Source organism: Alosa alosa, chromosome 7, assembly GCF_017589495.1.
Source record: "Alosa alosa isolate M-15738 ecotype Scorff River chromosome 7, AALO_Geno_1.1, whole genome shotgun sequence".
Lineage (NCBI taxonomy): Eukaryota > Metazoa > Chordata > Actinopteri > Clupeiformes > Clupeidae > Alosa > Alosa alosa.
Window position 1 is genome coordinate 1,725,050 of NC_063195.1, and position 7,500 is coordinate 1,732,549.

The 7,500-nt window shown below is 45.7% G+C and overlaps 1 protein-coding gene across 1 annotated transcript in view; it reads left to right on the forward strand.

Moving 5' to 3' along the window:
- Nucleotides 1-7,500, forward strand: part of LOC125297244 (NACHT, LRR and PYD domains-containing protein 3-like) — a 313,314-nt gene that overhangs the window by 279,916 nt on the left and 25,898 nt on the right.

Below are 7,500 nucleotides of genomic sequence, written 5' to 3' on the forward strand. Positions count from 1 at the left end.
AGATATAATTCCAAAGGGGCAGATAGGGGCCTACTGCACTTAAAACTTAAAAAGATTGAACAAAGCTTCCCGAACTTTGAAATTGCGATCATTGACTGGCATCGGGTGAACGAAGCTTTTCGAAGTTGAACAGGCTATTAAAAACTATTTGCGCACCTCCATGTCACAGGAGAGACTGGGCTCTCCCTTCTATGAATTGAAAAGACGTTAGGCTACCTGCAAACTGGCCTATGATTTCATTGCTGAGTTTATGCAAAGCAAGAAAATGTTTTTTTTTCCTGAGTCAGGATATAGCGAGTCAGTGTCATTTATTTGTCCAATGTTAGCCTACAGACCAGTACATCTTATCAATAGTTTGAATGTCGTGGTGTGTTTCTGCTCATTGACAAATACCGCTCAGCACAATGATTCATGCCCAATTAATTCCTCCTGTTAGTGTTCGCCTTTGTTACACTATTTGGTTTCGTGATGTAGCCTATGATAAACACCATATGGCCAAATATGTGACTCAGCTAATGTTATAGGCTATACAATTTCCCCTCTTAAAGGCAAGCTGGTGTAGCTTATTAGACTAGGCTACTATTAAAATACACCGACGGTAGCCTTGGCTATGTGTAAAGTAAGCTATCGCGATGATTTCATGCACGAAGTGAAAAGGGCCTTGCATCTGTCAAGTTCAAGACAGGGCCTCGCGACCCCTTGCGACGGCCCTGCAGCTCCTCCTAAGACAGCGAGGAAAAAAAAGTTAAAAATACGCGATAAACCCGAAAAAGTTGACAGGTTTGTTTCGGTCCCGGTGATTATTTGTGAAATTGTGCAAACGACAGCCTTTTCAAGGCATTTCAAGGAAGGAGTCGTAGCATGCAAGCTCCCAAATTGACCCAGTAGCCTAAGGCATCAATAAATTGTTGGGACTGGGGAGGGTCATGCGTTTTTTCTCAATCACTTTGGAGGGTCATAGAAAAATTTCTTGCTGGCGAGGGAGGGTCACGTCTTTTTTGACTAACGCTCCCAAAACTCCTCTGGTAGCCCCTTAAATAAATAATGAACAGTTCCTAATTGATTAAAATAGCCTGTAGGCTTACACCAGCAATTGTTGAACATTGACCTGTACAGGACATTGACAGTAGCCCAGAAATAAATAATGTAATCTGCTTCGCTTTATTTAACAAACTGCAAGCAACAAGGGGATTGAGTTGCTTGCCAAACCCAAACTTGGGCCAAACCCAAGAGCAGAGCCTATCTGTTAAGGCACTCGATAGGCTATATGGTAACGAGCTGTGTGCGCCTGGAAAGACGATAGAAGATGCTTTCTGAATAGCACAGCGAAGACGGCTCTGGTCATCCCATACCCTCCCCCCACTTCCTGTAGCCTACCATTATGAAGGCCTGCGGGGAGTAGCCTAAAACGACTCGTTGCCGTTTTGGGACATTAAGCTTTTTCATGTTAAGCCCCCCTCCCCCACCCCCTTCTTTCACAAGCAGTGGGGGAGCATGGGGCACAAAGTAACACTTTTTGGCTTTGGCTAAATATTTCTAAAATCATTTGAGTTTCACTAGTCACATGTTTTAACAAGCAACACTTGTTATTGACCAATATGTCCCGATCAACCATCTGCAACTAGGAAAAAAGTCCATGTTACATTTAACCCCGCATTACTTTGTGCCCCGCTGCTCCCCTGCAGCTTTCTGTTTCTGAAGCTAATGTAACAACAAATTACATTACATTACATTACATTACATTTGGCTGACGCTTTTTAACCAAAGCGACTAACAACATGGTAAACAGTAAGTTTTGGAACAATTCTCACAATTTTAGGACAGTTTAAGAAAACATTAGAGTACAGTAAGAATAAGTGCGTCGGTGAGTGCTGTTTTTAACAGTTACTTGTCAGTTTAAAACGGCTGGTGAGTGCTAGGATCAGTAAGACTTGTTGTAAGTGTTGCTATGAGAGTAGATGTTCTCTAAAGAGCTGGGTCTTCAGGTTTTTTTGAAAGTGGAAAAGGATGTCCCTGCCCTTGTAGGAACTGGCAGTGTGTTCCACCAACGAGGAACAACAGATGAGAAAAGTTTGGATTGGCTTGAGCGCATCGGGTGGTAGAGCTAGGACGCCGTTCGGATCAGAGGAGCGCAGCGGTCTGGAGGTAGTGTAAGTCTGTATGAGGGCATTCAAGTAGGTGGGAGCAGAACCGAGACTACTTTGTAGGCAAGCGTTAGAGACTTGAATTTGATCTTGGGCCGCCATAGGTAGCCAGTGTAGCTGGATGAGCAGCGGGTAACATGTGCCCTTTTGGGTTGGTTGTAGACCAGGCGCCCGCCCAGCGTTCTGGATCATCTGAAGTGGTTTCACTCGCGCAGGCTGGGAGACCTGTCAGGAGGGCATTGCAGTAGTCGAAGTGCGGAGATGACTATTGCCTGAACCAGAAGTTGGGTAGCATCTTGAGTCAAGTAAGTCCTGATTTTCCTGTATGTTGTAGAGTAAACGGCATGACCGGGCTTAACTGAGGCAACATGATCTGAGAAGTTTAGTTGGTTGTCAAGAACAACTCCTAGATTTCTTGCAGTCCTGGTCGGTGAAACAGACAGGGAGTCAAATTTGATGTTGATGTCGTGGTGTATGGTAGGTTTAGCTGGGATGACCAGCAGTTCAGTCTTTGAGAGGTTCAGCTGGAGGTGGTGTGCCTTCATCCATGTAGCTATGTCTGAAAGGCAATCCGAGATCCGTGCTGAAACCAGGGGGTCAAATCAGGTGGAAAGGACAGATAGAGCTGTGTGTCGCCTGCATAGCAGTGGTATGAGAAGCCGCGGCGAACGGATAATCTGTCCCAAGGAGGTGGTGTAGATAGCAAAGAGGGAGGGGCCCAGCACTGAGCCCTGGGGACCCCTGTGGTGAGATGGTGAGGTGCGGATAGCTGACCAAGCCATGATAACGCTAAACGAAGCGCCCTGTGAGGTAGGATTCAAACCAGGAGAGAGCAGAACCGAGATTCCCATGTCAGCGAGTATAGAGAGAAGGATACGGTGATTAACCATGTCAAAGGCAGCCGATAAGTCAAGCAGAATGAGTACTGATGACCGGGCAGTCGCCCTGGCTTCTTTTAAGGCTTCTGTTACAGACAGCAGAGCCGTTTCGGTAGAGTGGCCGCTTTTGAACCCAGACTGATTTGGATCCAGAAGGTTGTTCTGTGAAAGGAAGTCAGAGACCTGTTTGGAGACTGCTCGTTCAATGCCTTTGGATAGGAAAGGCAGTAGTGAGACAGGGCGGTAGTTCTCGACTTGAGCAGGGTTGAGAGAAGCTTTCTTAAGTAACGGTGTTACCCGGGCCATTTTGAACGCTGTTGGAAATGTGCCGGAGGTTAGCGAGGCATTGATCACATGTGTGATAGCTGGAGCGATGGTCGGGCTGATGGACTGAAGTAGGCTCGTAGGTATAGGGTCCAGCGAGCATGTGGTAGGACGGCTGCATGTCAGGAGTCTGGACACTTCACTCTCGGAGAGAGGCGTGAATGCTGAAAAAGATGTTCCAGCAGTCCCTAGAGGTTGTAGGAGTGCAGTATCTGAGTCAGATGCGTTGAGTGGGCATGTAGAGAATTGACTGCTGATTGCCGCCACTTTGTTTGTATGAGGCGAGGGTATCTGCAGTAAGGCTGGATGGAGGAGGAGGCAGCTGAGGGTTGAGTAGCGATTTGAAGGTTGAGAAAAGTTTTCGAAAGTGTCTGTAGCTGTTGATTTTGTCATGGTAGAAAGCAGTCTTAGCAGCAGTGATGCTGGCTGAGAAGGAGGTCAGGAGTGTCTGGTAGTTTTGAGGTCGTCAGCTAGTTTGGATTTGTGCCATTTCCTCTCCGGCGGCTCTGAGTTTGGTGCGCCTGCGATCGGAGGGTATCATTTAGCCATGGATGAGAATGTTTGGATCGAGCTGGCCTTGTGGTAAGAGGGCACAGCTCGTCTAGACACGAGGTCAGTGTGGAGCAGAGCCGAGTCAGTGGCTTCATTAACCTCCAGAGAGGAGAAGGTGTTGAGTGGAGGTAGACCGGAGGCAAACCACAGAGGAGAAGTGCGTTGGAGACAGGTTCGGATGTTGCGGGGCGAACGTGACCATCGGCTGAGGAGCCGGACGTTGAACTGGATGAAGAAGTGGTCAGAAAGATGGAGAGGCGTCACCATGAGGGTGTCTGTGCTGCAGTTCCGAGTGAAGATCAAGTCAAGCTCTTTGCCAGCTTTGTGAGTCGGTGGGCTTTGAACCAGTTCGAGGTCAAAGGAGTGGACCAGGGCCAAAAGTCCGCTGAGCCTGGGGCATCTAAGTGGATGTTCATATCACCGAGAACAAGAAGCGGACAGTCATGCTCAGGGATGGAGGATAGCAGAGTGTCAAGTTCGTCAATAAAGTCGCCTAGTTGGCCTGGAGGGCGGTAGATGACCAGCACGTAGAGTTTTGCTGGGGCGATCGCTGTGATGGCATGGAATTCGAATGAGACATATTTGTTTGAAGGCAGTAGCGGGGTGAATTTCCATTTGTTGGAGATCAGCAGGCCCGTCCCGCCTCCTCGTCCAGATAGGCGAGGGGTGTGGGATAGTGTAAGGTTAGTGGAGAGTGCAGCCGGGGTGGCAGTGTTCTCTGGTTTGATCCAAGTCTCAGTGAGAGCAAGGAGTTCCAAAGAAAGGTGGTTGGCATAGCCAGCTATGAAGTCGGTTTTGTGGACTGCGGATTGACAGTTCCACAAGCCCATGGAGAAGGAGGTTTCTGTCGGTGAGGACCGTTTAAGTTCCTGGAGGTGAAGGGGATTTCTGCCCCTTTGACATTTCTGCCCCTTTTGGCATCGGCAATGGCCGGTGATAACAGATATGGTGGAACGGCACATTTTGCCTTTGTCGGTGCCTGTGCGCGGTGAACTTGCACAGGTAAACTTGCTTGTCTTGACCGTGTCCGTCTTCAACGAGGCTGGCTGAAACGAGGGCTGCCGCTTCAGCAGCAGCCACTATTTTTATTCTGCTAGGAATTGCATGCAGCTGTCCTCCTGTCTCACTAATGATGCATCAGCGTAGACCGCCCTCTGACGTTCGCACAGCTTAGATTGTTCAAAAGGGTGTTAATTACTGTCAACTGAAAGTCCGCTCGCTCACACCGACCGAAACTCACAGTTTCAAGTAGCCTCCTCCCTCAGCTGTTCCCAAACGCCCAGAGTCCAATTCTAACAATTGGAGAGGATTTGGCCAGTAGTAGCCTATGTGTTCTTGCTTTATACCACCTTGACGTGAAAAAGCTTAACGTAGCTTATGTCTCAAAACGGCAACAAGTCGTTTTACTCCCCGTATGCGCTCATTATAAAGAACGTTTAACGTGTCACAAAAACAGCTATCAATTAATCACCAAACGTCTTATAAACAAGTCTTGCCAGGAGCAACACCTTGCAAAAAATGATAACAATAGGCCTAGCCCTTTATATGGCTCTGCTCCTGCCTAGATTCGAACTCAGAACTGCCTGAAAGTTGCAGACAATGCACGTATGTTCTGGACATACGTGCATTAACCCACTCGACCGTCAGACAACGCTATCTGCTTCGAGTAGGCCTATTGGGTAGGACTGTAGCCTACACTGGTTGCTGTGGCACAGTCTTGAGTGACCGAATTCGTTTTCCTTTGTCAAATGAATGCTGTCATTTTGTTAACATTACTGTTAAGGATATGCTGTAGGCAAAGGCTATATTTCTACCTCGTTAGTGTAGTAAAACAATCAGAACTATTCACGAGGTTTCTGGGCAGCATATTTATGTTATGTTAGCAAGCGAACTTCTCATGACTGCCGACAAAGTAGCCTACTGCCAGCTGACGAAGCTCTCATTTTTAAACATTACTGAGAGACAGGCACTGTACAATCAAGAAATCTTGCCACTGAATCCAAAACTATGTTTAACATTACAGTATGTACAAAGCTTATAGGCTACAGTGGACTAGCATGTTGCAGGGGCTGCTAAAAACACAGAGAAACACACTGAAAACTCGGCCAATCACAGCCCTTGCTGTCGAACGCTCCGTCCGGTTCGACCGCAGAACGCCACAGCGGACTGTGCTGCCCCCAAGCGGCTGCAGTTGTACTTACATTTCACCCAGCCGCGTGAATCACCTTGATCGTGAATGAAGTGTCAATTTTTAACTCTGTGTGTGTGTGTGTGTGTGTGTGTCTGTATGTGTGTGTGTGTGTGTGTGTGTGTGTGTGTGTATGGAGTGAGGATTGTCTCAAAATGATTTAAATATATATAAAGGATATATATACATATACATACATTTATAAATATCCAAATACAAAATACAGATATAAAAATGTGACATACAAATAAATAAACAAATTTATATAAATAAACGTGTCTTTGTAAATATATTTTGAGATTTGAAAATAAATATGCTTGACTTTGTATGTGGAATCTGCATTTGTGAATCTCCTTTTTGCTTTTATGTCGATGACGTAATTTTGAGACATTCCTACTGCACACCAAAATCCACAAATAAACACCACTAGATTTGAATGCGAAGACACCCTCCACTGAACAACCAGCAGATGGCAGTGTTGTACAACATGTCCGTTATCAACTGATAGCAACTGAATCTTTCCGACGCTGTTTTCCCTAGTTCAGTTCAGTCAAGTGGTCTATGACTAGCAGGATTAACGACATGGAAGACACTGGATTAAATGGATGGGTAAGTAATAACAACTAGCCAGAACGATTTATTATCGGTTTCGATGTGTAGTGCCGTTTTTAATTTCATAGACTGTATAAATAAGTCCATTTAGCAATATTGACATTAATGGCAGTCTGTCAGATAGCGATCTCAGCTGAGCTGGCTCTCATGTTATGTTAACCTAGAAGCTATGTTAACATCTGTAACGTAAGATCTGCAACATCTGTAAAACAGCGAACACGAACACAGCCTGTCACTTGAGTTGCAAGACACAATAACTTTAGGGAAAACTACATTTTATTTAGGGGCCCTAAATCGGATTTTAAGGGAAATCTTAACTTAATGTGTTTTGTGCAGGCACCAACAAAGCTGAACAGGCACCAGCTGTTTAGCTAGCTGTTAACGTTAGCAGCTGTTAGCAGCTGTACGCTTACTAAATGGACTTATTTAGGACCTATACAGTCTATGAAATTAAAAACGGCACTACACATCGAAACCGATAATAAATCGTTCTGGCTAGTTGTTATTACTTACCTATCCATTTAATCCAGTGTCTTCCATGTCGTTAATCCTGCTAGTCATAGACCACTTGACTGAACTGAACTAGGGAAAACAGCGTCGGAAAGATTCAGTTGCTATCAGTTGATAACAGACATGTTGTAAAACACTGCCATCTGCTGGTTGTTCAGTGGAGGGTGTCTTGGCATTCAAATCTAGTGGTATTTATTTGTGGATCTTGGTGTGCAGTAGGAATGTCTCAAAATTACGTCATCGATATAAAAGCAAAAAGGAGATTCACAAATGCAGATTCCACATACAAAGT